The 25,535-nt window shown below is 37.6% G+C and overlaps 1 protein-coding gene across 3 annotated transcripts in view; it reads right to left on the bottom strand.

Annotated features, from left to right (window-relative positions):
* Nucleotides 1-25,535, bottom strand: part of DppIII (dipeptidyl peptidase 3) — a 171,283-nt gene that overhangs the window by 141,895 nt on the left and 3,853 nt on the right. The window contains exons 2-3 of one of the 3 annotated variants that reach the window (XR_003114416.1): nucleotides 19,214-19,440; nucleotides 18,918-19,075 (exon numbers count right to left, since the gene is read on the bottom strand). The exons of the other annotated variants lie outside the window; for them this stretch is intronic. The gene's annotated coding sequence lies outside the window, so the exon portion shown is untranslated. Of the gene's footprint in view, nucleotides 1-18,917; nucleotides 19,076-19,213; nucleotides 19,441-25,535 lie in introns of those variants that run through there. 3 annotated transcript variants of the gene reach the window in all.

The raw sequence follows: 25,535 nt of genomic DNA, 5'->3' as shown, positions 1-25,535 counted from the left end.
AGTGGATCCATTTTTCATCACCAGTGACTATACGATGCAAAAAAACCCTTTCTTTTATGCCTGGCAAGCAGCATTTCACACGTGCAAAATCGGGGTTCAAACGCCTCTCGGCTTCAGTTCATATGAAACGCAATTTCCTTGTTTTTGAATCATTCCCAACGATTTTAAACGATGTGAAATTGTTTGTTGAGTCACTTCTAATGTAAGTGCAAGTTCTTCTTGCGTTTTGGCACGAATCTTCCTCCAATAATGCTTCCAATTCCGTGTCTTCGTACACTTTCGGCCTTCCACTACGTTCTTTGTCTTCCACGTCAAACTCACCGTTTTTAAACTTTTGAAACCACTCACGACAACTTCTCTCACTTAATGCAGTCTCACCATATGCTTCTACAAGCAATCGATGCGCCTCAGCTGCAGATTTCTTCAAATTAAAGTAAATTAAATGTTTCCGCAAATGGCGCTTATTCGGCATAAAACTTGACATTTTCGCACGAAAAAAATTATGTGATGCTGATACGGAGTCACTAATACTTCAAGGCTATGTTGTTACCAGATGTCCAAACTTACGATATTACGTTTTACATCTGACAATTTCAACATAACCTTTTGGTGGGGCCATCTTTTGTCAAACGGTGGAAACTTATTTGTACTCCTAATACCAATTAATTTGTACAACTTCTGTTTGAAATATTTTTTTATTTGCCTAATATTTTTTTGCGATATTTAAGGAAAACCGGAAACTTTTTCAATATTTTACTTACGATATCTCGCTAACTATTTGTCGGAAGAAGAAATGCTATTAGACTTTTTTACTCTACTTGGTCTCAAGAATATATTGTTATAATAGCACTGACTTTTGTTATTTGATGATTTTGAAATGTTCAAAGTCAATAAGTTAACAAAAGTTAGAAAACTATTGTAACAATATGTTTCTTGAAACTAATAGAGTAAAAAAGTCTAGTACCATTTCTTCTTCTGACAAATAGTTAGCGAAATATTGTAAATTAAGTATTGAAATAGTTTCCAAGTTTTCCTTAAATATCTCAAAATATATTAGGCAAATAAAAAAATGTTTCAGGCAAAAGTTGTTAAAAATATTTGGTAGAAGAGATGAAATAATAAAACACGGGGGTTNTAGATTTTATTTTTTCTTCTAGAGATTAACATTATTCTCAAAACCCTTTTGTAAAGGACTTCTTCAATTTTTATTTTACTTATTTCTGTACATTTTTTTCCATTTAATTCATTTTAAAGTAGTGCTGATAGTTATTCATTCATTTCAAAATTTCCATTTCAATAATTTTCATCAATTAAAATGCAACATCTTGCAACTGGACGATAGAATATCAGTCTTGATGATGAGGAACTGGGGTGATAGATTAAGATCGTATCAAGATGTAAAAAGCAGAGCTCGACAAAGTAGTTACAACTTTCGGGCCGATTTTGGAAGTTACGGCCTTCTATCTCCCCTTACCGCACGATGAATCCAGTAACTGAGTCGGGACTGCACGCGGCTCACGACCTCAGGACCGTTGAGATCATAAGGCGCATCTATGTGGGTATAGACGGGAGGAGGACAGATCAAAATCTTAAATGAAAGTTCCTTAAAAGAGATTTTACCCTTTGAAAAATTAAAAAAAATTTTCAAATACGTATAAGTTTTCGCACGATTATTTCAAGTTGAGTGAAATTTTGATAAAATTTTTGTTGCGCTAACTTTGTTGCGGAGTGTATATTATGATGATGTCGCAGCCATCCAGGATCCGTGACGAAGAGTTGCAACATCTGATACTGGCGGCAGTAAACAAAAGTTTCCAATATCCCCAGAAAAAGAGTCCAATGGATTCATATTCAGGCGAATGTGCTGGCCACAACATTGATCCTCCCGACCTATTCACGGACTAGGATAGGTGACATTTAAGAATTCTCTGGCGGGTCGACTGAAATGGGGTGGTGCACCGTCATGCATAAACCACATTCTTTGTCGTATAGGCAATAGCACATTCTCTAGGAGTCTTGGAAATTGATTCTCTAGGAAATAGATAGAATTGCACAATATCATGAGGATTTTCTTCTGCCCAGAGGTGAATGTTTGGTAAAAATTAATTATTTTATCCCTGTTAAAAACCAGCTTCATCCGTAAAAAGTAAAGAAAAATCAAAAACTAGATCCACACACTGCTATAAAAACTATTGAGGAAACACCAATCTTGCTGGAAAATCTGCTAGAGAGTCTCTGGACTCTCTGCAAATGATAATGGATAAAGTAGCTGTTCATGCAGAACTCTCCATACGGTAATGTGAGATACCATGTTTGCTGCTGCAATTCTTCTTGTACTGATTTCTTGTACTGATTGCGTCAATTCTTGTACGGATTGTCGTCAACTCGATCTAAAAATCGTTTCTTCAACATCAGTTGTTCGAACAGTTCTTGAAGCAGTAGTTAGCTGTTACCGCGAATTGCCCAGTTTCTCATAGTCGGCGATCAAACTGCCGTCGAACGTTTGATGATTTGGGAGTTCGACGGTCTGGAAAAGCTTTTTGGTACATTTGAGAGGCTAACCGTCCATCTCCACCGGCACAGCCATACATCAGATGGATATCCGGCAATTCTTCAAATGAATATTCATTCATGTTTCTGAAATAGGCTTATAAACGAGCTTTGCAGGATACTTTTAACTGAAATACTTGCTTTTGGAGTTACGATGCTTTGAAATTTTCCAATAACTAAGAAACTATCATGTCAAATTAGATAGTCTTACTTCAAACAAAACAAAACAAAAAAACAAATTAAAAGCTCGAATGTAGCAAGAAACTCCAGGTCGACGAATTCCAAACCATCAAACGTTCAGCAGTTAATCGGCGATTATAAGAAATTGGGCAATTTAGGCCGGTAACAGCCAATAATGGTGCTCCAAGAACTGTTCGAGAACTGTTCGAAATCTGATGTTGAAGATAGAAAATTTTTCTTAAAACGGTTCTTCGAACTGTCCGTAACTCTTTTTCTACTGCAGGAAAATTTCGAATCATCATATCGTCACTTTATAAGTAAAAGCGTTTTCAACCCCATGTTCATATGACGCTTTCTGCTTATTTTGGTCCTGGAATATATCATGAAAGTTTGTACAGTCCATTCAGAAACACCCAGGGTGTTTCAAAAAGTTCCGGTACGATCGGGTACCTCTTGAAATATTAGTTATCGTAAAAAACTTCTTCGACAAAAGTTGCTGAGAATAAAAAAAAGTATTTAAATGACCTTGACCTTTGAGCTTGAAATAACCTTCAAGGTCAAATGAAGGCCAAACCCGTTTTTTCAAATAGAAGCATGTGTTTTTGATAGCAGAAATCGAGAGGCATAAAAAATTATATCCAGATATGTCCTTAGTCATGTTGACCTTTGGAGGTCATTTCAAAGTCATTGAACCTTACGCTTCCATAAGTTACGGTACGGCCGGATAAATTTGGAAATATTGGTTGTCGTAAGAAACTTCTTAGACAAAAGTTGCAGGGAATAGAAAAGGTATTTAAGGTGACTTTGACCTTTAATCTTGAGATGATCTTCAAGGTCAAATGAAGGTCAACTCCCGTTTTTAAATAGGAGCATGTGTTTCTGTCAGCAGAAATCGAAATAGTGTAACGCTCGCCCCGGCTCGTCTCGCCACGCTCCATCCTGGCGGGGGACGAGTCGCGACGATCGCGGTTCGTTTTTTCCCAGTGGTCGGCACTTCGCTCTATCTCTGTGAGCATCACCGCTCGGGGCTCGAGTCCGGCGGAATGACGTGCGGATACGCTGGTGAGGATTTATTAGCAACTCGGTAGGTTGGTTCAAACCGTCTCGGACTCAATGGTCCAGTTTATTATTAAAATACAATGTGCTATATACAATACTCCGCAGGTGATTAATTCATCAAATAAACCAGATGGATATTATAAACGTCGCAATCAACTCGCGACCGGGAATAGTGATAATACACAGGTAACTATTATCGACCGTTGCAACCAATTTGCGATCAGCGATATCAATAATATTGGGTGAGTGCAAAAGTTCGTGCGGAGTTTGTGAGTAAAAGTCACACAGTGATTAGGCAAACAAAAATCTTTATTCAATCAATGATATATTCTCCATCGTTTACTATAATCTTTTCCCAACGTTCTGGCAGCATACGGATGCCTCGATCATAAAAACTGCGCGGTTTAGATTCGAAGAACGAAGAGACGCCGTTTTTTAAGGCCTCCAAAGAGTCAAAGTTTTTTCCATTTAAATAATTTTGCAATGACCGGAACAAGTGATAGTCAGATGGTGCGATATCAGGAGAATACGGTGGATGCGTTAAGACATCCCATTTCAGGCTCTTCAGTTTGCGCAGCGTCTTTTTTCGAAACGTGTGGTCTGGCGTTGTCGTGATGAAAGACGACTCCCTTGCGATTTGACAAAATCGGACGTTTCTCTTTTATTTCTCGATTCAGATTGGTTAATTGGCGACAGTACTTGTCCGAATCAATCGTTTCGCCAGCGGGGAGAAGCTCGAAATAGATTATGCCCTTGCAATCCCACCAAACAGAGAGCATCACCTTCATCGGGTGCAAACTGGCCTTTGGCTTTGCGTCACCATGCTCACCTGATTGTTTCCATGTCCGTTTGCGCTGAACATTGTTGTAGAGGACCCATTTCTCATCGCCCGTCACTAGTCGATCCAAAAACGACTCGTTATTGAGCCGCCCGAGTAAAGAAACGGCTGCAGAAATTCGCTTGATTTTGTTCTTCTCGGTCAGCAAATGGGGCACCCATATATCGAGCTTCAAATCGAATCTCATCTTTTTTAAACGCCGAAAAGCGGTTGATCGGTCAACGTTTAGTGCTGTAGCAACTTCTTCTGTTGAAATTTGCGGATTATTGAGCACTAAAGTACGCAAAACATCGTCATCAATGTCAGAAGGTCGACCAGAGCGTGGCTCGTCTTCAAGGTTAAATTCTCCGCGCCGAAATTTAGCAAACCATTTTTCCACAGTTCGTTTAGCTGGTGCTTCATCCCTGATAAACATCCTGAATGTTTTTTTACGGCTGCGGTAACGTTTATTCCCTTCCGAAACTCGTAAAGCATAACATGCCGTAAATGCACCTTATCGATACTCATTTTTAAAGTGATATTTCTCGAAGCAGTTTGTATGAAAACAAATGATTTTTTTTTTAATAACAGCTGAAGACGTCACCTTTCCAACGTTATATAATATGTAGATGGAAGTATTAATGACAACACTTTACGACGCTTATAACTCCATCTATTGAAACTCCGCACGAACTTTTGCACTTACCCAATACATAGATGGGTAGTATAAACGTCGCAAACGATTTGAAACCGGAGGTATCACAATAATCCGAGGAAAATTATAAAAGTCATAAACGTCTCGCGACCGACGCTATCAGTAATACGCAGGTAAATATTATCAACCGTCGCAAACAATTCGCGACCGACGATATCAACACTAAATGAAGGAATATTATAAACGCCGCAAACAAACCGCAACCGATAATAGCGCTAACACATAGATAAATATTATAAATCGTCGTAAAACGACTTGCGACCGGTGATATCAATACTAATCGAAAGAATATTATAAATGTCGCAAACAAACTGTGACCGGTAATAGCGCTAACACACAGATAAATATTATAAACCGTCGCAAACGACTCGCGACCGGTAATAACACTAACATACAAATAATTATTATAAACCGTCGAAATTCGGTCGTGAGAAATAGTGGCAGATTACTATAATAATAAGCGTATTGACAGGTACTTAGAATTATTAGACTTATTCTGCGACGATGGCTAACTGCTGCCGACACAAATGGACAAGCGCTTATAATTTTGCGGAGACGGTGGCTAACTGCTGCCGACTCACGCGACAGAAACTTGTAATTATTCTGCGACGGTGGCTAACGTGCACGTCGATTATGTTATATGTGTGCCTTGACCTGACTTTGATGTGCAGCAGTGCACAATGATCCTACCTCTATTTTAATTTGACTTTGAACGTCATCTCAAGGTCAAAGGTCAAGGTCATTTTTGAATACCTTTTTTTATTCCCTGCAACTTTTGTCTGAGAAGTTTCCTACGAAAACTAATATTTTTCAGAATATCTTTTTATTCCTTGCAAGGGAATTGTCGTAGAAGTTTTTTTACGATAATCAATATTTCAATAGTTACTCGACCGTACCGGAACTTTTTGAACACCTTGTATATACTAGGTGCGCAACTAAGTTTCCGGGCTTATTTGATCAATGAAAAATGGAAAATTTCAAGAGAAATATAAAAAATGGTTTATTCAAAATATCGTCCCTCGCTAGCTACACATTTCTGCCATTTCTCTCTCGCAATACATGAATACCGCGACGATAAAACGACGCATCTTTGGACCGAAACTATTCATCCAACCAATTTTGCACTTCTTCGAAATTGGCCAAGTGTTGCCCAGCCAAGCCATGCGCCATCGACTGGAACAAGTGATAATCGGAAAGGGCCAGGTCTGGCGAATACGACGGGTGCGGTAGCAGATCCCATTTCAGCGTTTTGATGGTGTCCTGGACGATGGAAGTACGATGGCACGGAGCGTTGTCGTGCTGCAATATCACTCGTTCGTGCCTCATGTCCCATTCTGGCCGTTTTTCGAGCAATGCATGGATCAAATTGATCAGTTGCTGTCGATAGCAATGCCCATTGACAGTTTCGCCCGGTTTCAGCAGCTCATAGTATACGATTCCTTTCTGGTACCACCAAACGCAGAGCATTGTCTTCTTTCCGAAGCGATTTAGCCGTGACGTCCATGTTGATGCTTCGCCAAGTGAAAGCCACGATTTTTTGCCGTTTGAAATTCTCAATATATCCATTTCTCATCGCCAGTAACAATTCGATGCAGGAAACTCTTTCTTTCATGCCGCAAAAGCAAAATTTCGGAAGTGGCTCTTCGATTTTCCATCTGTCTCTCAGTCAACTCATGCAGCACCCATTTTCCTTCCTTTTGAATTTTTCCCATGGCATGTAAACGTTTGGAAATACCTTGGCGAGTTATGTTTAATGCCTCCGCAAGTTGATCTTGTGTATCATCTTCATCCAATAACGCTTGCAAATCGGCGTTCTCAATTGTTTTTGGTCTTCCGGAGCGCTCCTTGTCCTCAGTGTCGAAATCGCCATTTCTGAAGCGTTTAAACCAATCTTCACAAGTAGTTTTCGATGGTGCATGTTCGACGTAGGCCTCCTCAAGCAAACGACGTGATTCAGCTACATTTTTTTTCAAGTTAAAGCAGAAAAGCAAAGCTTCCCGCAAATGCTATTTATTTGGCACAAAACTCGACATCTTCGTTGTTAGAAAAAATATTTTTGCGTTGCGATATGTATTGGTATTACGACTGGTTATTGTTAACAGATGTCTAAGCTATAAAAAAAACAACTTCAGACATGTATGTCGACTACATGTGTCATTAGCGCCATCCATGTGTGGAACCCGGAAACTTAGTTGCGCACCTAGTACAAGATGTCCCGTTTTAATGTCCCACTCCAAATAACTTTATTTTTTATTGTAGAAAACAATGTTTCAGACAAAAGTTGTATGGTTTTGAGGAGGGCATAAGATCATGCCATTAGTTTGACATTGAATAGTTTCTTGAAGGTCACATGAAGGTCATCTTTAATTTCTTAAATGGGATTATCTACTTTTCATTACATATTCTTCTAACTTACATCGAGCGCTTTCCAAAACCCTATAATTAAGTACCTTTTTGTTAAGTACCTTTTAAGTTATAAGACAGTATCAAAAGCACGATCCGGCCGATCAAGACAAGGTCGGGGCATGTACAATTATTGTAGGTGTTCGAAAAGACCGCCATTTATTTGGATACAAATATCCAACCTATGGCGAAAATCATTCTGCACTTTTTGAAGGAAATCTACGTTTATGTTCGTACATGTTTCTCCAATACGTTTCTTCATATTTTCCGCTGTTATAGACTCTTCCGCATAAACTTTTTCTTTTACGTATCCCCAAAAGTAAAAATCGAGAGGGGTTAAGTCAGGTGATCTTGGTGGCCATTCATGAGTCCGACTACTCATTCCAATCCATCTATTACTAACTCTATTATTTAAATAATTTGTAACATTTCGGGACCTGTGAGCTGGTGCTCCATCCTGCTGAAACCACATTCAGTTGAGCAAGTCATTATTGACATGTCGCAAAAGGTTGGACAGATTATTCTGAAGAAATTCTAAATAGTATTGCGCGTTTAGATCCTGTTAAAAAAATGGGCCTATGATGTCATTTCCAAGAATACCTACCCAAACGTTAATAGACCACTGTCTTGGAAATTCTTGGCTCCTTTGCCAATGAGGATTTTGATCAGAGTAATAATGATAATTATGTCTATTAACGCCCTCTCTGTTACCGAACGTGGCTTCATCAGAAAAGAACATCTCTGCGATAAAATGTGGGTTTCTTCGAATTTGATTGATTGACTTGATTGATTTAAGGCCCACTTACAAAATTACAAGCGTCGCTCGAAATCCCTCTGTTCTAATTTTTGAGTTAGATAGATATGGTAGGGGTGAAATCTATTTATTTTAAGTATACAATTTGCTGTCGATTTCGATATGCCGTGTTGTCTCTCGATTTGTCTGATGAAAATTTGGGGATTCAATACACCATGAAAGAAGGAGGGCGTACTAGGTGGCGACGGGACGCCGCCGTGCGTTCGGAACCTGCTCTCATTTTTCGTTCCGAAGAGAGAAAAGTATCGAGAGCGCGGTATAGTCGCTAGACCGGGAATCGAACCCGGGTCTTTCGCTTGCCGGGCGACTGCTCTAGACCACTGAGCTATCTGACGCTCCACGCTCACGACACTCTCCTCTCCCTAGATAACGTTGAGAGATGTCGTTCGGAAGTGACATCTCTAGTGCTATCCCGAGCGTATGGCGACTACAGAGAGAGGCTTTGTTTACTTGTCCCTAGTGGTACAAGCTGGTGGTCTCTCAAAGTCAAAGGTTGGCACTCAAGACAACCAATGAATTTGCCTCACTTGACCCAGATTTTTGTCGTGTCCTTTTTAAACTGCTGTGCTCTCTCAGTGATTTTTCTTATTGTCTTTCTATACGGATGACGTCTGTTAGGATGTCTGTCAGCATACATTTTCGCTGCACTGTAATTATTTCCAGCCTCACCCAAAATACGAATCATGTCGACTATTTCGTTTGGCGGACAATCAGCCATAATTACAAGACTACTAAAAAATTTCGTAACAATGCTCAAAATACTACATTCGCCAAGGAAATATCGATGCTCTTTAACGTGCGTATGGGGTATACTTGAGTAATGGGTATATACTTGGGTAATAGGATATACTTCGGATCGAAACGTGCTTGTCATAATAAAAATTGGACCGAAAGTTCAAAAACCCAAGAAATAGATTTTTTTAAATTTTAGGCTGAAAATGACACGTGCTTTTGATCTTGTCTTGACCGGCCGGACCGTGTTTTCGATCTTGCCTTATACCTTAAAAAGTATTTAACGAAAAGGTACTTAATTATAGGGTTTTGGTAAGCTCTCGATGTAAGCTAGAAGAATATATAATGAAAAGTATGTAGTTCCATTTAAGAAATTGAAGATGACCTTCATGTGACCTTCAAGAAACTATTCAATGTCAAACTAATGGCATCATCTTATGCTCTCCTCAAAACCATACAACTTTTGTTTGAAACATTGTTTCTAGAATCAAAAATAAAAATGTTATTTGGGGTGGGACATTAAAATGGGACACCCTGTATACAGGGTGAGGAAAAAATGGAAATCCTCAAGAATCTGGAAAAATATAAGTTTTACAGAAAAGTGTTTCAGAAGTTATAAGGCTCAAAACGATGTATTTACTGATCTTGTCAGTTTGGCTTTGAGTAGCGTTGTCAAAGTCAGGTCATAGTCAACTTATTTTTTTTAAGAGAAGGAAACAAGGAGAAACTTTCATTTTCTATTATATTATCTTTTTCTATTAGAAATATAAATAAGTTTCCGCCGTTTTCTATCAAAAATTAGGAATTTATTGTGAAAGAACGGTACATTATGTTTTATTCAAAGTATTGTCCATCACTAGCCACTACTTTTTCCCACCTTTCTGGCAGCATTCGGATATCACGTCGGAAGACCTCTTCATCTTTTGAGGCTATCCACGAATCGACTCAATTTTTAGTATCTTCATATGATGTAAAGCGCTGCTTAGACAGGCCATGTGCCATCGACCGGAACAAGTGATAATCGGAAGGGGCAATGTCTGGTGAATACGGCGGGTGGGGGAGGACTTCCCAATTAATTGTTTCCAAATAGGTTTTGACCGGTTTTGCAACATGTGGCCGAGCGTTGTCATGTAGGAGAATAATTTTATCGTGTCTGGAGTAATAATGGGCGCGTTTTTCCTTGAGTGCTCGGCTCAATCTCATTAACTGTGTTCGGTAGAGAGCTCCAGTAATGATTTCGCTCGGTTTGAGCAACTCATAATACACGACACCAAGCTGATCCCACCAAATATACAGCATGAGTTTTTTTCCATGAATATTCGGTTTGGCTGTTGATGTTGAAGCATGGCCAGGTGGTCTCCATGATTTTCTCTTCTTTGGGTTATCGTAGTGGATCCATTTTTCATCACCAGTGACTATACGATGCAAAAAACCCTTTCTTTTATGCCTGGCAAGCAGCATTTCACACGTGCAAAATCGGGGTTCAACGCCTCTCGGCTTCAGTTCATATGAAACGCAATTTCCTTGTTTTTGAATCATTCCCAACGATTTTAAACGATGTGAAATTGTTTGTTGAGTCACTTCTAATGTAAGTGCAAGTTCTTCTTGCGTTTGGCACGAATCTTCCTCCAATAATGCTTCCAATTCCGTGTCTTCGTACACTTTCGGCCTTCCACTACGTTCTTTGTCTTCCACGTCAAACTCACCGTTTTTAAACTTTTGAAACCACTCACGACAACTTCTCTCACTTAATGCAGTCTCACCATATGCTTCTACAAGCAATCGATGCGCCTCAGCTGCAGATTTCTTCAAATTAAAGTAAATTAAATGTTTCCGCAAATGGCGCTTATTCGGCATAAAACTTGACATTTTCGCACGAAAAAAATTATGTGATGCTGATACGGAGTCACTAATACTTCAAGGCTATGTTGTTACCAGATGTCCAAACTTACGATATTACGTTTTACATCTGACAATTTCAACATAACCTTTTGGTGGGGCCATCTTTTGTCAAACGGTGGAAACTTATTTGTACTCCTAATACCAATTAATTTGTACAACTTCTGTTTGAAATATTTTTTTATTTGCCTAATATTTTTTGCGATATTTAAGGAAAACCCGGAAACTTTTTCAATATTTTACTTACGATATCTCGCTAACTATTTGTCGGAAGAAGAAATGCTATTAGACTTTTTTACTCTACTTGGTCTCAAGAATATATTGTTATAATAGCACTGACTTTTGTTAATTTGATGATTTTGAAATGTTCAAAAGTCAATAAGTTAACAAAAGTTAGAAAACTATTGTAACAATATGTTCTTGAAACTAATAGAGTAAAAAAGTCTAGTACCATTTCTTCTTCTGACAAATAGTTAGCGAAATATTGTAAATTAAGTATTGAAATAGTTTCCAAGTTTTCCTTAAATATCTCAAAATATATTAGGCAAATAAAAAAATGTTTCAGGCAAAAGTTGTTAAAATTATTTGGTAGAAAGAGATGATATAATAAAACACGGGGGTTTCTGTTAAAAAAAAATAAGTTGACTTTGACCTGACTTTGGCAACGTCACTTAGGCAAGGTCAAATTGATAAGATCAGTAAATACATTGTTTTGAGCCTTATATCTTTTGTCTGAAATATTTTTCTGTAAAATTTATATGTTTCAAGATTTTTAAGGGTTTCCATCTTTTTTCCTCACTCAGTATATACAGGGTGTCCCATTTTAAAATCTCCACGCAAATATTTCTGAATGATCAAATTTTCAGAAAAAATGTTTCAGATGAAAGTTGTTGGATTCAGAGGGGGCCATCTGATGACGACCTTGACCTTGGGGTTTCGAAGTCATTTAAAGGTTAATTTGAAAGTTTTAATAGAACACCCTTCTCTTTGAGTTTAAAAATGAATACAGAAAATTCCACATTCTGATGTGTACATATGGGTGTCATGAGTATTTGTATAGAGAATTATCTGTATATCAATATTAAATATATATGGAGCAAACAAATATGAAAGTTATTACTGTAGAATACGACATAATTTTGATACGTTTCTTTAGGCTTATGCAGAAGAAAATCACTTTGCATCTTACTAGGTAAGATGCAAAAAATATTAATCTAATTGGATATTTAATTGGATATCTAATTGGAACTTATTTTTTTAATGGCAACGTAAATAGGCATACTTATTTACAATTACTTAGAGACGAACTTCCGCTTCTGCTGGAAAATGTCGATCTTCTTACAAAGGCCAGAATATGGCTACAGCAAGATGGCGCCGCTCCATTATGCTCTTATTGTCAGAGATTTCCTTGATGAAAGATTTAACAATCGGTGGATAGGTAGAGGAGGGCCCATAGAATGACCACCAAGGTCTCCGGATCTGTCATCTCTTGATTTTTATTTATGGGATTATCTCAGAAATACGGTTTACCGCAATAGACCAACTACAAGAGCTGACATGATGAAAAGAATTACAATCACCTGCTTAAACATTCCATGCCAAGAATTATTAAATACTGTTAGGCATTTTCAAAGACGAATTGTACTTTGTCAACAGGGAAATGGTGTAACTTTTGAGCATCTTCTTAATTAAAGAGTAATTGAATCACTTGGACCCTATGACATGGGTACACATTTTTAACTGGCCGGAACTACCCCCGATCTTGTCTTAACACTAGAGAAGAGATCGAAAACATTGCTCATAAAAACCATTTTAACGATATTTAAACAGCATTTTCAGCCTTATGGAGGCGGAATATCCGAAAACATCAAGAATAAAACTTTTTTAATTTTTTATGTAGAATATCTGCAGTAAAAAATAGAGGTTTCCAATTAAAAAAACGAAGTTGACTTTAAAATAACCTCCTAAAATAACCTTCAAAATGACCTCCAAGGTCAAGGTCGTCATCAGATGGCCCCCTCTGAACCCAACAACATACAGTTTTATCTGAACATTTTTTCCGAAAATTTGATCATTCAGAGATATTCGCGTGGAGGTTTTAAAATGGGACACCCTATATATATTGATGCATGCATCCTAAGTCATACGAACAGAAGTATGAAATTGTCTGCCTCATTCAAAACCAATTTCTTCTTTTCCTTATATTAGGTACCGAACTTAATTTCCAACTTTTTTTGCTTAAAAAACGCATTTATTTCAATAACAAAATAAATTAATACATTAATCAAAATATTCTCCATTATTGTCTATGACATTCTCCCATTTTTCTGGCAAAAGTTTCTGGCAACAGAATTCCGCGTAATAGAATTTTTATTTTTCGAAGCGATCTAATCATTGACTTATTTTTGCACATCTTAAAAAGTAGAGAAGTATGTATCTTCAAGGGCATGTTGCATCGGTCGGAATAAGTGATAATCTGATGAGGCCAGGTCTGGAAAATAGGCTGAATGCGGAGGGAGAGAACTTTCCATTCGAGCTTCATCAGTACTTTTTGAGCGGTTTTTACAACATTGCCGAGCACTGTCATGCAAAAGAATGACTTTCGTCAATTACTGGCAATTGATGACCTTATTTGCATAAATTCTTTGTTCAAACGTTCCAATTATTATTAGTAACAGTCGACTGTGACTGTTTCATTTGGTTTCAGTAGTTCATGGTATACGAGGGCGGTCCGATAAGTACTTAGCCTCACCGCCCGATGGCGCCACTATCGCAAGAGAAATTTACTATCGTGTAGTACATTCTCGTAGACGGCTACTGTCGAAATTTCAGCCGAATCGGACTCGTAGTTTTGTTTTGACCGCGTGTGGAAGCGGGCGTGTCCGCGGATTTTAGAAAAATGGAAAAAGAGCAATATCGGTCGGTGATTCGATTCTTGTTTTTGGAAGGGAAATCGCGCAGCGAAATCACAGAGAGCTTGGATGCTGTGTACGGTGACTCTTCTCCTTCGATGGCGACCGTCAAAAATTGGTTTAACGAGTTTCAACGTGATCGCACGTCGGTTTTTGATGAGCCACGCCCAGGTGCCCCGAAAACAGCTACCACAGAGGATAACATGAGAAAAATCCATCTCGTATTGGCAGACCGCCGATTGAAGGTGCGCGAGATAGCTGAGACAGTAGGCATCTCAAAAGACCGCGTGGGTCATATCCTGCATGAAATTTTGGGCATGAGAAAGCTGTCGGCGCGATGGGTGCCGCGTTTGCTCACTCCGGACAACAAGCGCAACCGTGAGACCACTTCAGAGCAGTGTTTGACGCTGTTCAAGCGCAATCCGAAGGAGTTTCTGCGTCGTTTCGTGACCGTCGACGAAACATGGATCCACTGGTACACACCAGAGACCAAGGAACAGTCGAAACAGTGGACTTCACCCGGCGAACGTGCTCCGAAGAAGGCGAAGACTGTCCTATCGGCCGGAAAGGTGATGGCCACCGTTTTCTGGGATTCACAAGATGTGATCTACATCGACTACCTGGAGAAGGGCAAAACGGTCACAGGGCTGTATTATGCCGAATTATTGGGCCGATTCGACGCCGAATTGCAGAAAAAACGGCCCCATTTGGCGAAGAAAAAAGTGCTCTTCCACCATGACAACGCACCGGCTCACACCTCCGTCCTCGCCACGGTCAAATTGGTCGAATTGGGCTACGAACTGCTGCCCCATCCACCGTATTCTCCAGATTTGGCCCCGTGCGACTTCTTTTTGTTTCCATACTTGAAAAAGTCACTCGCCGGGCAGAAATTTGAGTCGAATGAGGAGGTCATCGCCGCCACGGAGGCCTACTTTGCAGACCTCGAGAAAACGTATTTTTCAGACGGGTTAAAGAAGTTGGAGCATCGCTGGGTCAAGTGTATCGAGCTAAAAGGAGACTATGTTGAGAAATAAATCGCCACTTTTCCAAAATTTTCGTTTTTCTTTTGTAGGCTAAGTACTTATCGGACCACCCTCGTATTTTATGCCTTCCTGATCCTATCAAATACACATTACTTTGTGACCATAAATATTCCGTTTAGACATCGAAGTTGATGGTTGGCTCAGGTCTATTTATGATTTTATGCATTTTAAATTATCGTAACAGATTTTTTGTCGCCAATCACGATTCACCACAAAAAAACTTTTTTATGTCTTGCGAGTGAAGAACTAGCAATGGAAGAACGATTACAGATTATAGCATTAGTCAATTTGTGATATTCATTTTCCGTCTTTATGACTCCCATAGTGTATATACATTTAAAAACATTTCAGTCGATGATATTTAATGCTTCTGTCAATTCTTTGATCGTTTGAGATAGATTTCCATTCAATTATGTTTACAATTCTGCGTCTTCAAACTTTTCTGGCTGATTTAGACGTTGTTTTCCATGTTAAAATCACCACTTTTAAATCATTGAAACCGTTCTTTATAAATTGTTTTCAATGGAGCAACATCACCATAAATTTCACTGAGCAGTTGACAAATTTCAATGGGAACACCTCGCTGATGACTTTAAATTTCATATATATTACGAGGGCAGTCTGAAAAGTTCTCGGTCTGACACATAGATGGCATTAGAAACTGTCAAACTATAATTGTATTGGAAAGTGGCATTCCTGATATAAACCCATGTAAAATTTAATTTCGATCTGTCAAGTCATTCGAGTAGTACCACCAGTTTAATATTGACGTGTCATTGTCTTTTTTAAAATGGAAAAAATTGAATATCATGCAGTGATTAAATTCTTTGTTTTGGATGGTTTAACACCAACAAAAATTCATCCGAAATTGTTAAAAGTATATAAAGATGCACCACCTTCACTTTCCACTGTGAAAAAATGGGCTGCTCTTTTTAAATCTGGTCGTATGAACCTCGAAGATGATTCACGCGAAGGTTGTCCAAAAACTGCTACAACACCATAAAACATTCAACAAGTCCATGATATGGTGTTAGATTGTGAGAAATCTGATAGATATATGTATCGAAAAGATCTCTTACATATTTAGTTCTAGAAGAGCGTGCACGACGCTCGCGTGCGCCACCGGCATAGGTTCTTTCTTTTTAAGTTTCCTCTCATGTGTTTAGCTAGTCTATGTTTTTTTAGGTTATGCGCGCCATGCTGTGTCTGTGCGATGCACGTTTTCTTTTGTGTCTGCAATTACGCGACAGTTACCTTTGTACTATTTTCTCTTTTATTAAATACAAGTACTTGAACATAAACTTGTGTAAAGTGCCTTCGGTACCCGAAATCCCTGTCATAGATGATCGGTGAGTGAAAATGCGTGAAATAGCTGAGGCCATAGGCATCTCAAAAGAACGAATTGGAAATATTTTGTATGAAGAATTACATATGAAAAAGCTTTGTGCAAGATGGGTGCCGCATTTGCTAACAATTGACCAAAAACGCATTCGAATGCGTATTTCTCAAGCGTGTTTGGATCGTTTCAAGCAAAATAAAATGGATTTCAAGCGTCGTTTCATAACTGTTGATGAAACTTGGATCTACCACTATACACCAGAGCGAAAAGAACAGTCGAAACAATGGATTGAAGCACGGTGGACGTGCACCAAAGAAGGCAAAAACGGTTCCATCAGCAGGAAAGGTTATGGCAACAGTTTTTTGGGATTACAAAGGTGTTTTGTTGATCGATTATCCTCAGAAAGATAAAACGATTAACTCTGAATATTATTGTAACCTTTTGGATCTATTGGATGCAAAAATTCGTGAGAAAAGACCTACTTTAAAGAAGAAAAGAATCGTTTTCCATCAAGACAATGCACGTGTTCACACAAGTGTTTTGACAATGGCAAAATTCAACGAATTAAAGTATGAATTGCTTGAACATCCAGCGTATTCACCAGATTTGGCTCCCTCTGACTATTATCTTTTTCTAAATCTGAAAAAATTCCTGGCTGGGAAGCATTTTACATCAAATGACGAAACTATTGCAGCCGTGGATGGATATTTTGCAGACCTTCCGGAATCACACTTTAATAATGGTATTGAATTATTGGAAAAACGTTGGAATAAATGATATTGAAGTTTTAGGAGATTATATTGAAAAATAAAATATATTTCACGGCAAAAAAAATTTTCTTTCATTGTTAGGCCGAGAACTTTTCAGATTGCCTACGTATTAAGGACATGTTCTTGGGTAATTTGCAAAAAAATTTAGTCGGCAGTCACTATTTATTAAAAAGTTATTAACAAAAAAAGTTTTGATAAATATCCAGAAATATTACTCCACTAAAAATTGCAATGTTTTGCAGCAATCAATAGAATTAATTATAAGAAAATATATACAACCCTTTTAAAGGTGGACGGAGGTAATTTTTTTATAGAAAAAATCTGAAAATATAAGTTCTACATCGACCAATGTTTTTATTGCAAAATTAAATGTATAGTAGTCGATTTCACTGAAATCTGTAATTTCTATATAATTTCTATGTAATAAAACATTAAATTTGTATAAACAATGTTAAATCTATGTAAAAAATCATCCTATATCTATCTAATAATAATATTAATAATCTGTTCATGATATGTCTCACCTTGCGTAGGAGCCTCGTTAATCCATTTTTTAGTATATTCTTTTTTTAGTATATTGTAAACTCATCAGTTTAGTTAAGGCGAAAATTGAAAAAATATATTTATCCTCTGGATCCTTATCACTCGTAAAATTACTTGAATTTACATATTTTGTATAGAAACTAATAAAGTTATAAGATTTATATAAATTTAAATATTTTTACAAACGAGTGATGGGGGTCCAGAGGGCAAAGTCCCCAGTCGAGGGGAGGGACGCGAAATCCCTTCCGTCAGTCAAAAAACAACATTCTAAAAGAAAAAATATAAATAAACATATTTATTAAATCTTCGCCTTATTAAACGCATGAGTCTACAATATAATCTAAAGAGAGAATGTACTAAAAAGATTAGCGAGGCCCCTACGCAAGATAGAATATATTGTATTATAAACATATCTATTAAATCTATAATTATTTCATCGAAAAGTAATATTATGCTAAATGACAATATATAACACGTGACAATATTGTATGTTGTAGTTGAAAGAAGTGTAAATATAACAGTTGAAGAGATGTTATTGCATTTCTTCAGTTATGTTCATATCGTAAATTACATCCTTTGCACATCATGCGTCTATACGAATTTCTAATGATTTACAATGATGATACTGCTTTAATAGATTTTTTGATTGAAAAATATATCTTCGCGAGCGAAATTGATTGTCCAAAATGTCAATCAAAAGTGATACTTACGCGAAAATTTCAATACATTAAAATATCATTGTCACAATATGTCTTATAAATAAGTTAACAAGAAGAAAAGATGTAAGACATAGTGCAATTTCAAAGTCAATACTCTAACTAGAACGTGTTTTGCTAATAGTCGACTTCCAATACTGACTGCATGCCAGTTTATAACATATTTTCTTTTTATTAGGTCTCCTCGACCACAATTTTTGGAATAAGAACTTGAACTTTCTTCATATACAGTTGTACACTGGACTCATTTTTGTCGAGAGGTATTCTGTTTATATATTATTAGGGGTATGCAAAAGTTTCCATCGTTTTTAAATCAATCTCTTCTATTAATATTATTAGGTTATTAAGTATGAAATGTCCGATTTCGAATCAAAAGTTTGGTTTATTATATCTCAAACTAAAAATAGTACAATTAATCCAAGTATACGCCTAAACTATCGGCACAGTTGTGCCATTTTAATGGTAATTTATTTATGCCAGCAGCGAAGAAGCCTGAAGAACAGGTGACGATGAAATCGCGGAAGATGTTTTCCACAGCTTGTTAAGAATTGAATATTTTTCCTTGCAAGAAATGGTCCAGTGCCTGGAAGAAGTGATAGTCAGTTGATACAAGGTCTGGTAAATACGGTGAGTGACAGAGTGTTTCCAGGTTCAGCTCCTATAAGTTGAGTAACGTTGTTTGTGTGACATGTGGTCGAACGTTGTCTTGCAAGAGGATTACCTGTGTCTATTGATCAATCTCGGCTGTTTGATCGCAAGCATTTTCATCATTTCGCCTAGTTAGTTACAGTAGACATCCGCTGTAATCGATTGACCAGGTTTCATGAAGCTGTAGTAGATAATATCAGCGCTGAATCACCAAATAGACGCTATTAGCTTTCTTCTGTGAATATTCGGTTTCAGACTGTGTTTCGGCACTTCATCCATATCCAATCATTGTGCTGAACACTTGGAATTATCGAAAAGAATCCGTTGTTCATCACAATAACAATACGATGTAAAAATGATTCGCTTTTACGTCGAGATAGTGAAGAAAAGTTTCGAAACGACTTCTCTTCTAACGCTCGTTTAATTCATGCGGAATCCATTTATCCAGCTTCTTTATCTTGCCAATTTGTTTCAAGTAATCTAATATTGTTAGAATAGTAATGTTAAACCTGCTAATTCACTGTAGTTTGAAATGTATCCGTTTCCACTACAGCTTTCAGCTCATCATTATCCACCTTGGTCTCGGATCATTAACATGGCTCATTTTCAAGATTAAAATCGCCAGAACGAAACTTCTCAAACCATCGACGTATTGTACGTTCATTAGCCACATCTTCACTAAACACTTCGTTAATATTTCGAGTTGTCTGTGCTGTATTGGTTCCACGACAGATATATTCAAAAATAATATGAATTTTTAACTTATCCATAGTTACACAAAAATTGCTGTAACAAAGACAATTCGAAAGATAATCACAAACCAAAACATGCATTTGAAAGAGTGATGATGTACCTTCACAACAAAAAGACCAAAAACTATAAAGATGAAATGTCAGAGATATCGACTGTCAAATTTAGTACTTAAGGAAATAGGACATTTCATATTTAATGACCTAATATTATAAATGATATAGTATCTTCAGTCAAAACATTATTTATTACTTCTTGCCATCTTTCAGGCAAATGATGGATATCGCGATGAAAGAAGTCTTTGCTCGTAGAATGAATGAAATTATTGGTGAATTGTAGTACTTCCTCAACATTGCGAAATCGTGTACTAGAGACTATACTGCATAGAATGAAATAAAGAAAATCCGATGGGACAATATCTGGAGAATATGCCGGGTGTGATAGGACTTCCCGTCTTTCGAACTGTCTTTGTTACAGCAATTTTTGTGTAACCATGGATAAGTTAAAAATTCATGTTATTTTTTAATATGAGTTCTGTCGTGGAATCAATGCAACACAGACAACTCAAAATATTAACGAAGTGTTTGGTGAAGATGTGGCTAATGAACGTACAATACGTCGATGGTTTGAGAAGTTTCGTTCTGGCGATTTTAATCTTGAAAATGAGCCATGTTGGTGATCAGAGACCAAGGTGGATAATGATGAGCTGAAAGCTGTAGTTGCAATACTATTAAAGTTTCCTAGGTCGTCATGACAACATGGGGCCTGGCATTGTCGTGCAGAGGAATCGCTTTATTTTGCTTTGTCGCAAAATATGGCCGTTTCTCGATCAATTACTCATTCGACTGCTTCAATTGTCGACTGTATAATTCCGCGATGAAAGTCTGAGATGGTTTTAACAGCTCATAATACAGTACTCTTTGTATATCCCACTAGATACGCAGGAAGACCTTGTGACCATGAATATTTCGTTTTGGCTGGAACGTAAAGGATTCTCCGGGACTTACCCACGATCTTCTGCGATTGAGATTGTCATAATAAATCCATTTTTCATCTCTGGTCATAATTCGATATAAAAAAAAACTTGTGTTTGCGTCTATTGAGCACCAAAAGGCAAATGGTGCTCAGCTGGCAATAGCGTTCTCGGATAATTTATGAGGGAACCCATTTTCCTCCCTTCAGAGCTTTCTCCATCTTATGCAAGCGTCGAATTACAGTGCTCTGATCAACTTGTAACCTTTTCGCAAGTTCTACACTCGATTGAGTCGAATCTTCTTGCAATAATATTTTCAAATGATTCGCACTCATTTCTTGCGATCGCCCAGCACGCTCCATAGTGAAGCCGAATCTACTGCTCTGGACAAATCAATCTACAGGCTTCAATTTTGGTCCAATTTAAACGATTTTTATTCTTTTTAATGAAAGCTTATGAAATTCCACACACACACACACACACACACACACACACACACGCACACGCGCACGCACGCACGCACGCACGCACGCACGCACAAAAGAAGTGTAAATCCGACCATGCAACCTCCACGCAGTACACTTTAGGTAATGCTAATGCCGGCGGTACTACAACTTTTAAGTCTTGTAACTTGCAAAATACTTAACGAAAAAACATTCAGTTATAATGTTTTGGAAAGCCCTCGAGATAAGCTACAAAAATATTTAATGAAAACTAGGAAATTCCATTTAAGAAATTTAAGATGACCTTCACGTGACCTTGACAACGCTATTCAAGGTCATACTGATATTGCTATGTAATGTGTTACTTGAAACCCTACAACTTTTGTCTGAAACATTTTTTCATAAAAATGATATTTTTCGATTTATTTCCGGGTCCCGGTAATTTTTTTTCGCCCTTATATAGGGTGCACGAATTATCTGAAGACATTGAAATATCTCGAGAACTATGCATTGGATAAAAAAAGTGGTTAATGAAAGTTGTTAGTCTCGAAGGGGGACATCCAATGATACCAAACTCGACCTCCCACCCCACCCCCTGGGGGTGGGGGTTGGGGGCAACTTTGAAATCTTAAATGGATTTTTTATTGCAGATGCGGATTCTACGCCACAAAATACGTAAATTTTGTCCGAAACTTTTTTTTTATTCGTGATAGATGGCGCTGTAATCGCAAAAAATTATATTTTCCGCAATTCTCCAGAAATGATCATTGGATTGAGAAATAAAAAATACCTGTTCAATATTTTTAAAGAACATAATAAAAGTTATTCCCCCCCCCATCCTCTCGGGGTAAGGTGGGTGATAACGTTCAAATCTCAAATTGGGACCCACATTTTTCATTGCAGAATTAGATTGTACGTGAAATTTTTATTGAAACAATTTTTTTCATTCGTGATAGATAGCGTTGAATTTTTCCGAGAAACTACTTTTAGCGTTACACAGGAACAACGACGAGGACGTAATAGTTTTATGTTCCCTTCGGGTGCTTTTTTAACCACTTGCGCTGACAAAAAATTCACTGACGCGTGTACCAGAACGGTCCAGTAACTCGCTGAGAAGCGTCACACAGTGTTCGATGCCTTACAGAAATCGGAAAAAGATTTATATTTTCTAAACTAATTTATTTTCGACCTAGGACTTTTAATAGCTTTTTGAAGGGAATATAGAACGTCGATTGATTATAAAATTATACAAATATAAATATTTAATTTATTTATTAATAATCATGCAAAGTGCGGTATCTCTCGAAACAGTCTGGAACATGTAATGGTACAAGGCATTTCTTACATTCCCATATAGTTTTACTTCGTTTTTTGTGTTTGGTACACACTCTACACCTTCGCTGTGGATTCTTTTTGGTATTTGTGTCTGGCAAACAATCCCACCCGACGTGCCACGCACGTCGTTTTTGTTTCTGTAACAATCGTATGACAACGTACATACCACGTCGTTGGCGATTCTGTGACAAAAGCATTACGACGTGCGCGGCACGTCTTTCCAGCACAAGTGGTTAATGTGAGTCCCCTTGCCTCTCACAGATCGGGGTGCTTTTTTAATGTGAGTCCCCTTGCCTCTCACTGTTCAATTAATTAGAATAAGTGTCCGAAATTTTTACCTTCAACTTTAATACACTTATTGATCTTTTTTTCAAATGACTGTACACAGGATAGAAGCATATCTGCGGGAGTTTCAGCGCAAGCGTTTCTTATGCGTTCTACCATGTTTTCACGAGTTGTTGGCACTTGTTGATAAACCTTATCTTTTAGGTAACCCCACAGAAAGAAATCCGGCGATGTCAAATCAGGCGACCTAGCAGGCCAATTAATCGGGCCACCTCTGCCAATCCACCGACCATTGTAATCACGGTCTAATACTTCCCGTGCTGCTATTGAGTTATGCGCTGTGCAACCGTCATGCAGATTTGAACGTTACCACCCACCCTACCCCGAGAGGATGGGGGGGGATAACTTTTATTATGTTCTTTAAAAATATTGAACAGGTATTTTTTATTTCTCAATCCAATGATCATTTCTGGAGAATTGCGGAAAATATAATTTTTGCGATTACAGCGCCATCTATCACGAATAAAAAAAAAAGTTTCGGACAAAATTTACGTATTTTGTGGCATAGAATCCGTATCTGCAATAAAAAATGGGGATTTCCATTTAAGATTTCAAAGTTACCCCCAACCCCCACCCCCAGGGGGTGGGGTGGGAGGTCGAGTTTGATATCATTGGATGTCCCCCTTCGAGACTAACAACTTTCACTTAACCACTTTCTTTTATCCAATGCATAGTTCTCGAGATATTTCAATGTCTTCAGATAAATCGTGCACCCTGCCGGGTGTTTCAGATCACTCGGGTCACCCGATTTTTTCGTTAACGTTCGTTAACGCGACAGTTTAGAGAAAAATATTTCAGATAAAAGTTGTAGAGCTTCAGAGGATCTATTTACTGACGCTATGAATTTGACCTTGGAATAACCTTGTAAAGGCCAGTCAAGATCAACATAAAAATCTTAAATGGATACCCAAACTTTTTATTACATCATCTTTTTCTAGCAATTAATTTGAACAACTTTTGTCTGAAACATTTTTTTATTTATCTAATATTTTTTTAAATATTTAAGGAAAACTTAATAACTTTATCAATATTTAACATCACGATATCTCGCTAACTATTTGTCAGAAGATTTTTATGTTAATCTTGACTGGACTTTTCAAGGTTATCCCGAGGTCAAATTCATAGCATCAGTAAATAGATCCTTTGAAGCCCTACAACTTCTGTCTGAAACATTTTCCTCTAAAATATCGCGTTAACGAAAAAATCGGGTAACCCGAGTAGTTTGAAACACCCAGTATATATATACATATATATATATATATAACAATATACTCTATATAAAGGATGAAAAGACTTCAGAATCTGATTCAAAGTACATAAATACATATATAGACACACTACGATGCTACTCCTCCTTTTCCGCATCCTGACATGTATAAGCACATAGGTATGTGTAGTAAAATCAACAAAGCTAATGAAAATGCATCATAGAGAGAGCCTTTAGTATAAATGATGATTTGTTTAGGATTTTTAGAAAAGATACATGTACTTTCCATAACAAAACGAATATATGGAACTACAATGGTTCAGTGGATTTACAGTGGATATACACTGCTCAAAAGAATTATGGCATAGATAATTTATTGCCGAACTATGGTCAACTTTGATTGGCGATTACTTAGCGAGAAATTATTGTAGACTAATGATTTGTTTTTCAAAATGAAGCTTGAAGTTTCTACTTTAAGATGTATCTCCATTTTTTGTATGCGATGCACCCCTACCCCTGTAACCCCTGACATCTGAGGGCATTGATATACTGAAAATTGCAAAGTTTGACGGAATATACGGACATGGACAATTTTTTTTCGGGGACGCCGTTGGCATCGTCATAAAGTTCAAATCTTGCCCTTTAATTTGAAAAAAAAAATGGAGTCACTACAATGTTTTTTCGCAAAGTTACAGCCATTCAAAAATATCATTGTTTTTGACCTTCAGACCAAATATTGAAGACGTACCTACACGCACACACATGCGCGCACGCACCTACGTGCACAGAAGAGAGAGTTTGGAGTCAATAATTACTGTGGAAGTGATGAACAACGGGGTCCTTATCTCTTCTGTCACGGACACACACATATGCGTGCACACTTGGCCCAAAGGTAAAAAATAACGATATTTTCGAAGGGCTATAACTTTGCGAAAAAAAATTGTAGCGACTCCATTTTTTTCCAAATTGAAGGGGAAGATTTGAACTTTATGACGATGCAAACAACGTCCCCGAAAAAAAATTGTCTACGTACGCGCATTCCGCCAAACTTTGCAATTTTCAATATACCAAACATGCCCTCAGATGTTTGGGGTTACAGGAGTAGGGGTGCATCGCATGCAAAAAATGGAGATACATTCTTAAAGTAGAGAATTCAAGTTTCATTTTGAAAAAAAATCATTAGTCTACAATAATTTTTCGCCAAATAATCGCCAAAGTTGGCTAATTTTAGACAATAAATTATCTATGCCATAAGTCTTTGGAGCAGTGTATATTAGAGTATAGCGAAAAAAGTACTTTCCAGAAATCGAAAATGCTTGGGTATGGAAAATGTTGTACCCTC

This window comes from Harpegnathos saltator, unplaced genomic scaffold, assembly GCF_003227715.2.
Source record: "Harpegnathos saltator strain DR-91 unplaced genomic scaffold, Hsal_v8.6 scaffold14, whole genome shotgun sequence".
In the NCBI taxonomy this organism is placed as follows: domain Eukaryota; kingdom Metazoa; phylum Arthropoda; class Insecta; order Hymenoptera; family Formicidae; genus Harpegnathos; species Harpegnathos saltator.
The sequence above is the reverse complement of the archived record's forward strand: the minus strand, read 5'-3'. Positions and strand labels throughout refer to the sequence as shown.